The sequence below is a fragment of the Microcebus murinus genome, chromosome X (assembly GCF_040939455.1).
Source record: "Microcebus murinus isolate Inina chromosome X, M.murinus_Inina_mat1.0, whole genome shotgun sequence".
In the NCBI taxonomy this organism is placed as follows: domain Eukaryota; kingdom Metazoa; phylum Chordata; class Mammalia; order Primates; family Cheirogaleidae; genus Microcebus; species Microcebus murinus.
The window spans coordinates 19,964,612-19,975,415 of record NC_134136.1 but is presented as its reverse complement, the minus strand read 5'-3'; the positions used below and the strand labels follow the sequence as shown (position 1 = coordinate 19,975,415).

The 10,804-nt window shown below is 35.9% G+C and overlaps 1 pseudogene; it reads left to right on the top strand.

Moving 5' to 3' along the window:
- Window positions 1–10,156: 10,156 nt before the first annotated feature.
- On the top strand, window positions 10,157–10,444 carry LOC142865881 (cAMP-responsive element modulator pseudogene; annotated as a pseudogene).
- Window positions 10,445–10,804: the final 360 nt, after the last annotated feature.

Here is a 10,804-nt window from a genome sequence, read left to right as displayed (position 1 = left end):
AATTTGACTCTTGATGAATCAAGGGAGAGCCACAGATATGTATAATATCAGAATATACACGAAAGAATGTTTTTTTTTCCTAAATTATTTCAAACATGTATGACCGTTAAAAAGATTATAACACTGTATATTAAGGTTTTCAATGTATGTAAATGTAATACATATTAGAAGTCCAGCATAAATGAAAATGGGAGAGTAGTAAAGGCAAGTATGCAGTTGCAAGGCTTCTATATTTTATTCGATTTACCCATTTATTGAGGGGGTTGTTTGCTTTTTTTTTCTTGTTGATTTTCTTAAGTTCTATATAGATTCTTGTTATCAGCCCTTTATCGGATGTGTGGAAAACAAATATAACAGGTATATTATAATATAAAGTAGACTTTAAACATAAAGTATTATAAGAAATAAAGGGGTAAATTTCATATTAATAAGAGAGAATTCAACTGGAAGACTCACCCATGTGTGCGCATGCAAGCATGTATGTGTGTTTAATAACAGAACATCATAATTTATGAATCAGCACTTTTTTATATGCTTGTTGGCCATTATTCTGTCTTCTTTTGAAAAGTTTCTGTTCATGTCCTTTGCCCATTTATTGAGGGGGTTGTTTGCTTTTTTTCTTGTTGATTTTCTTAAGTTCTATATAGATTTTTGTTATCAGCCCTTTATCGGATGTGTGGAAAACAAATATTTTCTCCCATTCTATAGATTGTATATTGGCTGTAAGGACAGTTTCCTTGCCTGTGCAGAAGCTTTTTAATTTTATCAGATCCCATTTATTAATTTTTGTTGCTGCAGTGATTGCTTTGGGGATCTTCTTCATAATTTTTTTTACCTAGGCTGATGTCTGAAAGAGTCTTCCACACATTTTCTTGCAGAATTCTTAAGGATTTGTGCCTTAGGTTTAAGTCTGTTTTTGAACATGAGTTGATATTGGTGAGAGGTGGTAGTACAACCCCTGTGGAAAGTTATTTGGAGATATATCAAAGGGCTAAAAATAGAAATATCATTTGATCCAGCAATCCCACTACTAGGCATCTACCCAAAGGAAAAAAAAGACATTCTATAATAAAGACATCTGCACTTAAATGTTTATAGCAGCACAATTTACAATTGCAAAGATGTGGAAACAACCCCAGTGCCCATGAATACATGAGTGAATTAATAAAATGTGGTATATGTATACCATGGAATATTACTCAACTACAAAAAACAATGGTGATCTAGCACCTCTTATATTATCCTGGATAGAGCTTGAGCCCATCCTTCCAAGTGAGGTATCACAAGGATGGAAAAATACTCACCACATGTACTCATCATCAAACTGGTACTAATTGTTCAACGCTAAGGTGCTCACATGGTAGTAATACTCACTGGGTGCCGGTCAGGTAGGGGGTGGGGGATTTGGGGGGGTAGAGGAGGTGGGGTTGGTAAACTCACCACTAATATAGACAGGGCACACTATATGGGGGAAGGACACACTTTTGGCCCTGGCCTGAGCAAGGAACATGCATTTCATGTAACCAAAATATTTGTACCCCCATGATATCCTGAATTAAAAAAATATGAATCAAAAATTGCTCAGTTAATACCAATTTGCTGGTGAGTATATGTGGTGCTTGTTTTTTCATTCTTGGGATACGTCACTTAGTAGTATGGGTCCCAGCTCCATTCAGGAAAATACAAGATGTGCTATATCACCGTTGTTTCTTAGAGCTGAATAGTACTCCATAGTCAGGGGAGGGGGGCAAGGGCATTATTTGAAACCTTAAAATTTGTACTTCCATAATATGCTGAAATTAAAAAAATAAAATAAAAAATAAAAATTGAAGGTACTAAAGGAACATATGGAGAATTTCACAATTACAGAAGATTTTAACAACCCTTTTTAAGCAGTTAATAGAAATGCACACAAAGTAAATAAAGACATAGGAACATTGAATAACACTATCATTAGCTTTGATCTAATTAATGTGTGTGCGTGTGTGTGTGTGTGTGTGTGTGTGTGTGTAACAATTGCAGAATACATTTTCTTTTCAGTACATATTTTACATCAAGCAAGATGGAGCATATATTAGACAATAAAACAGCTTTTAATAAATAAAAAAGAATAAAAATCATATAAAGTATATTCCCTGACCACTATGAAATTCAATTTAAAAAATTAGTAACAGTAAGTTACCTACACATTGAGAACTTGAATGATAAACTTTGGGATAATTCACAGGTGAAAGACAAAATCACAATGAAATTTTAAAAAATATATTTTATACTGAATGTTAATTAAAATAATGTATATAAAATTTGTGGGAGGCATTAAGGAATACTTAGAGGAAAACATATAGCATTAAGTGGTTGTATTAGAAAAAAATATTTTAAAAATTATCCTAAGGTAACAAGTTAAAAAATTTGAAAAATATGAAGCAAAATAAAGCAAAAATGAGTAAAAGGCTAAAAATGATAAAGACAATCAAAGAAATAAATGAGATAGAAAGCATGTAATTAACAAAACCAAAAGCTCTTACTTTGAAAAGGTGAATGACTTGAAAAATCTCTATAAAGACTAGGAAAAAAAGAGTTGGAACACAAGTCACTAATACAGGAATTAAAGGGGGATTATCACCACATTCTCTAAAGAAAATAGAAAGATAATAAATGATTACTATAAAAAGTTAATGCTGAATAATTTCCAACTGAGATTAAGTGAACAAACTTCTTGAAAAGTTTCCAATATTGACACAAGAGAAATCACAAAATCTGAATTTCTCTCTGCTTTTCAAATTGTATTAATTAATAAGATTCCCAAATTATAGGCAGAAACTGTTTCTTTTTTGTTTTTTTTAAATTTATTTATTCAGGATATTAGGGGGGTACAAATATTTTGGTTACATATTCTTTTTTTTTTAAAGATCAAAGATTTAGTACACATTTGATAAAGTGGATAGACAGAGATTTACCAATGGAATTAATGATTTTCATTCTTATATAGACCTAATTCATATGTAATTCCCTTTCAAATCTCCACTTTTGATCTTTGTATGAAAATATGTAATTTTCTTTTGAGAATCAATTTGAAAACACAGCAGATAGTTTTGACAACAGGGTAAACAAAGACAAAGAAAGAGTCTCAGAGCTTGAAGACAAGACTCTTGAGATAACCCGGTTATTCAAAGGGGCAAAGAAGAGTAGGACAAAACTCTGAGCAGTCACTGAGAGAGATGTGGCACAATGTGAACTAACATTATAATTATAGGTGTCCCTGAGGGAGAAGGAAAATGAGCTAAAAGGATGGAAAATCTATTAGAGTGGGTTACTGAGGGAAACTTCACTGGTTTTACCAGAAATTCAGACATACAGATACAAGATGGACATCAAACACCAGGAAGATTTATAACAAATAGATCATCTCCAAAACACACAGTAATCAACTTGGCTAAAGTCAAAGTGAAAGAGAAAATTCTACAAGCAGTAAGAAGAAAGCATCAAATAACCTACAAAGGAAAATCCATCAGGTTAACTGTAGACTTCTCAACAGTAACCTTACAAGCCAGAAGGGATTGGGGACCCATTTTCAATTGACTTAAACAGAACAATTGCCAACCTATAATTTTGTATTTTAGTTTCAGTTTTGAAGGAGAAATTATGTATTTTCCAGACAAGCTAACACTGAAGGAATTTGCCATGACCAGACCTGCCCTGAATGAAATACTCAAAACAGCATTATATACAAATCAGCACAACAGACACCCACCAGTGTGAAACCAACTAAAAAACAAAACAAAACAACAAAAAAAACCCACTAAAACTCACAACTCTTATAAAAAAAATACAGGAGGAAGTAAAACAAAGCAATAAGGGACTGCTCAATGTGATGAACAGACAACATCCCACATACCAATACTGTGAATTGATGTTAATGACCTGAATGCTCTTCTCAAAAGATATAGGCTGGGCTGGTTGAATGGATGAAAAAGAACAACCCAAGTGTCTTCTGTCTCCAGGAAACATATCTAAACAATAACAACACATACAGATTCAATGTAAAAGAATGGAAAAAAAATATTTCACAAAAATGGAAATCAAAAGGAAGTAGGTAGAGCAATTTTCATAACAGATAAAATTGACTTTAAACCAACAAAGGTAAAGAATGACAAAGAAAATAATTATATATGGTAAAGGGAGCAATTCAACAAGAAGACATAATGATCCTAAATTTTACTAGAGTTAAGCAAAGAAATAAATAACACCATCATAATTGCAAGGGACCTCAACATCCCACTGTCAGAGCTCGACAAATCATCAAAGCAGAAAATAAATTAACAATGTACTTAAACCAAACTCTAAATCAAATTGACCTAACATACATTACAGAACATTCTAGCCCCAAAATACAGAATACAAATTCTTCTCAGCAGTACATGGGACATTCAGCAAGATTAATCATATTTTAAGGCACAAAACAGGTCTCAAAAAATTCCAAGAAATTTGAAATCATACCATGTACCTTCTCAGACCACAGCTGCATAAAACTAGAAATCAATCACAAGAGAAACACTCAAAGCTACTCAAAGACATGGAAATTAAACAACCTGCTGCTGAACAATTATTGGGTCAAGAATGAAATTAAGATGTAAATCAAAAAATTATTTGAACTGACTAAGGAGACACAATTTCCCAAAATCTATGGTATACAGCAAAGCATTCCTCAAGGGAAAATTCATAGCCTTAAATTCCTAATCAAAAAGACAGAAAGATCATAAATTAACAACCTAATGTCACACCTCAAATAACTAGAAAAGGCAGGAAATAAGAAACCCAAAGCCAGCAGAAGACAAGAAATAAAGAAGGTCAGAGTAGAACTAAATGAAATAGAAAACAAAAAAAAGAAAAAAAAAATAGTTGTTTCTTTGAAAAGATAAGCAAAATTGAAAGAACACATACTTATTTAGCAAGAATAGAAAGGAAGTGACCCTAATAAGCTCAATTATAAATGAAAAAGGTAACATTAAAACTGGTACTGCAGAAATACAAAACATCATCCATGAATACTATGTAAATCTCTATGTGCATAAACTAGAGAAAGTAGAGGAAATGCACAAGTTCCTGGAAACACAGAACCTCCCAAGACACAATCAGGAAGAAATAGAACTAAGCAGACCAATAATGAAACAGTGAGATTGAAACAGTAATAAAGGCCTCCCCAAAACAACAACAACAAAAAGCCCTGGAAGACATGGATTCAGAATCTAATTCTTTCAGACCTACAAAGAAGACCTGTTACCCATAAAATAGAATTTTTTCCACAATATTGAGAAAGAGAGAATTCTTCCCAAGTTATTCTACAAATCCAGCATCACCTTGATACCAAAGCCAGGAAAGGACACAACAAAAAAAGAAAACTACAGACCAATATCCTTTATGAACATAGATGCAAAAATCCTCAATAAATACTAGTAAACCAAATTCAACTGTGCATCAAAAAAATAATTCACCAGGACTAAGTGGGCTCCATGTCAGGGATGCAAGGATGGTTCAATATATGTAAATAAAAAATGTTATTTACCACATAAGCAAAAGCAAGTAAAAAGATCATAGAATCATTTCAATAAATGCCGAAAAAATATTTGAAAAAGTCCACCACTTTTTCATGATAAAAATCCTCAATAAATGAGGCAGAGAAAGAACATATCTTATAATTTTAAGAACCATATATGACAAACGTAAAGCCCACATCATACTTAATGAAGAGATGTTGAAAGCATTCCCCCTAAGAACTGGGACAAGACAAGGATGCCCACTGCCACCACTGCTATTCAATATAGTGATGGAAGTCCTAGCAAAGCATCAAATAAAGAAATAAAGGGTATATAAATCAGTAAATAGGAGGTCAAATATTATTTTATTGCTGACAATGTGATCTTGTATCTAGAAAACCCCCAAAATTCCACCAAGAGTCTCCTGGAATTAATAAATAAATTTAGCAAAGTCTCAGGATATAAAATCAATGTACATAAATTAGTAGCATTTCTATGTAGCAATAACAATCAAGCCAAGAGTCAAATCAAACAAAAAATACCATTCACAGTAGCTACTAAGTAAATGAAATATCTAGGAATATACTTAACCAAAGAATTGGATGATCTCTATAAGGAGAACTACAAAACTCTGAGGAAGAAATCACAGAGGATACAAACATATGGAAAATATATCATGCTCATGGATAGGTAGAATCAACATTGTTAAATTGTCCATACTACCCAAGGTGATTTACAAATTCAATGCAATCCTCATCCAATTACCAAAGTCATACTTCACAGATCTAGAAAAAAATATTTCTATGCTTCATTTAGAAAAATAAAAGAGCCCAGATAGCCAAAGCAATCTTAAGAAAAAAAAATCTGGAGGAATCACATTACCAGACTTCAAACTGTATCACAAGGCTATAGTAACCAAAACATCAAAGAATTGGTAAAAAGATAGAGACATAGACTGATGGAAAAGAACAGAGAACCCAGATATATAACCATTTACCTAAAACTAACTGATATTTAACAAAGCAGGCAACAATGTACACTGTGGAAAAGAAGCCCAATCAATAAAGCACTGGGAAAATTGGATATCCATATGCAGAAGAATGAAAGAGGGCTCCTACCTCTCATCACTCACAATAATTAATTCAAGATGGATAAAAGACTTAGATATAAGGCATGAAACCATAAGAATTCTAGAGGAAAATATAGGAAAAAGCTCTTCTAGATATTGGCCTAGGCAAAGAATTTATGACCAAGACCACAGTGGCACTTATGGCAATGACAAAAATTAATAAATGAGATTTGTTTCATAATGACAGGGTTAAAATAAACATTAACAACAAAAAAAGAAAAAATAAGAAATGGGATTTGATTAAACTTAAAAGCTTCTGCACAGCTAAGGAAACAATTAATAGAGGAAATAGACAACCTACAGAATGGGAGAAAATATTTGTAAGCTACATATCTAACGAAGGGCTAATATCCAGAATTTACAAAGAATTCAAGCAAATCTGCAAGAAGTAAATAAACAACCCTATTAAAATGGGCAAAATATATGAACATAAACTTCTCAAAAGAAGAAAGAGATTTCTTCTCTTGGCCAATAAACATATGAAAAATGTTCAACGTCACTAATCAGGGAAATACAAATTAAAACCACAATGAGATACCACCTTACCCCAGTTAGAACTGCTTTTATTAAAAAGTCCACCCTTTGTACCTCCACAATTTCCTGAAATAAAAAAAGTAATAATTAAAAAAAAGTCCACTCTCTGGGATGGCAACCTGGGCCCATCAGAGCTTTGAGAGTTTGGATGCATTCCCTAGGCGCAGAAGCCTGGAGGGTTTGTGGAGCTGCCAGTGCGATGGAAAGTCCTTCCACCCAGAGAGACCCCAGTGAGCTCTGGACATCAGACAGGGGACTCCAGCAGCCCTTGGAGGGCTGGAGCCCTTCAATGCCATACCCAACCCGGCCGGCCCTGGCAGGGTGGGTGCTAACCGTGGAGACGGGGAGCCCACCCCCAGTCAGAGGGTCGGGGATCATCTCTTCACTTTAGGTACTAAGCTGCCAACCACTAAGCTGCTACCCACGTGCCTCCTGGGCACAACTCCCCTCTGGGTTTCTAATAGTCTCTGTGAGCTGCCTTCGTGGTTGTGGCCTCCTCCTGGTCCAGCCTGCAGCTAAGAAGTGGTTCATAGCGGCAGGGCTAGGCTGGCCAGGCCCAGACCAGGCTCTGGAAGATGTGGAGTTGGGAAAGAACCGCCCCAGTAGTATCCTCCGCCCAGAACTCCAGGACGTGGGGAATTGGGGCCCTATGCCCTGGCGAGGCAAGGCCTATTCAGGGCAGCTGACCCCTAAATCAGAGTTAGGGGAGTGCTTCACCAGTCTTCCCAGGGCTGCCATTATCTGTAAGTACTATGGAAGTAGCCTGGAGATAGCATGTTTCCCATTAAAATATTTTTCAGTTAGTGGAGACAGTGGAGGTAGTGGAAAGAATTCAGGACTCATCTCATCGCGACCACTAGGGAATGACCTTGGGCAAATAAATTCCCTTTTCTGGGCCTCTGGGTCTTGGCTTAATTAGGGGATTGAACTCTGTGGATTTCAAATTCTGTTCCCTTGTAATACCCATGTTTCCTTCTCTGAACAGATTTTTTAAATATAATATTTTCCTAGTTTCTGGAAATGTTTCAGTTAACATTATTTTCTCAGTATTTTTCATCTATGTGATTCTCATTGATGCTAGAATCTAATACAAGAAGGTGTCTGATGTTGCACCAAGTATACTTTAGCCCCTTTCAGTCCCAAATGGCAAGTGGTGCCCAGCCCCAACCAGAACCAGAATGGCAGGGCTAGATGCTCTCTCATCAGGCTGCCCTGTGAAGATGCTGTCACTTTGGTGAATTTTCAAATCTTTGTAGTGGGTGTCCCATTGGCCAGAGGACAATATGGAGACACTCTGGTTCAAATGTGTCATTGAGGCACTGTGGATCTGATTGTTAAAAGCTGATGCAGCAGCAAGTTAGTTAGGGATCAGTTTAGGGTTGTTTAGGTCTAGTATCTAGAGGAAATCCTCACTCTTTGGCTGACACTTCGTAGGCCTTCTCTTCCTTCTTCAGAATTGTTTTCAAGACCTTGATTGGGAGTGCAGAGGCTTAGAGGAATATATAGTAATGCCTCAGTTTGATGGGCCTCATTTTTAATGGAGAAACATGAAGTACACTCAGTCTGGCAGAATTTTAGAGCTGCACTGTTCAGTACAGTAACCACTAACTACATGTGGCAATTGAGCATTCAAAATGTGGCTAGTCTGAACTGAGATGTGCTGTTAAGTATGAAATATACAGTTTTTCAAAGAAAGTTTATAAAAAAAGCAAAATCTCAATAATTTTAAAACATTAAGATTTAAATATTTTTGATACATTGGGTTAAATAAAATACATTATCAAAATGTTAAAAAAGAGCCAAAAACAACAGATGCTGATGTGGATGCAAAGAGAAAAGAACACCACTGTTGGTGGGACTGCAAATTACTCTATTTTTAAAATTTATTTCTATCTATGGATCAGTGATACAATGAAGAAATTTTATGTATAAGGGTTTTGTTTTTGTTGTTCATTATATAATTAGAAATTGTTACATTGAACAAGAATATTGGTTGTTTAGCTAGTATCAACATTGGAAAAGCCACCACTAACATAAATATACCAGGTTGATGGTGTTGATTTAATATGACTTTGTCAGTTATTATGAAGAAAAGAAGTCATTTTAAAATACTCCAAAGGTTATTAGTTATCATCCTATACAGTTGGCATACTTTTAGGCATAGAGGTCAAGTTTATCTCTGAAAACATTGTGAAGGATTTGCCTGCTGCAGTTGGCAAGGGGACCACTATGTCTAAAGTCCTTTTTGAACAATTTCAGAGACTAGATTCTGTGAATTTAAATTGCCATTTTAAAATGTTTTTTATTTATTTGGATGCATTTAGAGATGCACTTGCTCACTTATGGTTTTAAAAAAATAAATGTTTGGGAGGCCGTGCCTGCCGCATCAGAGATGACATGGGGCAGACGTGGGGCTTACGTGGGGCCGCGCCAGCGCCCAGGCGGGTTTTCTGGGCCTTCGCGCCGCTCCTGAGCTGCTGTCAGGGTGGCAGACTCCACCTCCTCCCATCCGTAATTAATGAGGAGGTCCGCTACGTAAACCCCATCGTGGCTGGATAAATAAAGAAGAAAATGGGACAGGAACAAAGCATTGATTACAAATGTCTTAGTAATGACCAAATGTGGCAGGAAAAATATATTAAGACAAGGTTTCTGTAGCTGGATCAAAAACAGGAAGAGGTTCCCCAGCTGTAACTTGGGCCAAACTGTACATGTCTAGAGAGTAATTCAGACACCATAGCCATTGGTCACCACAAATACAAACTGTTCAGGTAGCAACAATTGTAGAGACAGGTGAGTCTGCAGAATCAGAAGGTGTAACTGATTCTCATAAAAGTAGAGAAATCCTTTCACTAAGACCTTCTTATAGAAAAAATACTGAATGAAATTTTTTCTGATGTGCCTGGTACCAACTAGTAGATAGCAGACTAGCAGGGGGCAATACACAACCACTGGTGACATGACAATTTACCAGATCCTAGCTCCTACTACTGCTTTGTCACAGGGAGTGGTGATGGTTGCCTGTCTAGGAAGTTTGCACAGTCCCCAGCAGCTAGCAGAAGAAGCAACATGCAAATGAGAGCTGAGGCTAATGAAAAACAGGGAAGCTGCCAGGGAATGTTGCAGGAAGAAGAAAGAATATGTCAAATGTCTTGAAAGCCGTGTGGCTGTGCTTGAAAACCAAAACAAAACTCTGATTGAGGAACTCAAGGCTCTCAAAGATCTTTATTGCCGTAAAGCAGAGTAACTGTCTTTGCCTTGGACCTTGTTTACTATGAACTCTAATCAAAGCAGGAGTGCAGCACTGCTACTAATTGCCATGTGGACTTATGGAAAGGACACTGTGACCCCTTAAGAATCCAGTTTGGCTTAGTGTTTGAAATTGAATTGGGAATGTCGTTCCAAGATTTGGAATGCAACCATGATCTTATTTAACAAGCTTACTTCAATCTGTTTGTCAATAGCATGCAAAAAAATGTTTTGTTTATCCTTTTGTTTCTACTCTTTTCAGGGAAGCTGCAGAAAAAATGTTGACATCAAAAGAAAGAATATGTAAAATGTCTGGAGCATGTGTCCTCAAACTTTTTAAACAGAGGGCCAGTTCACT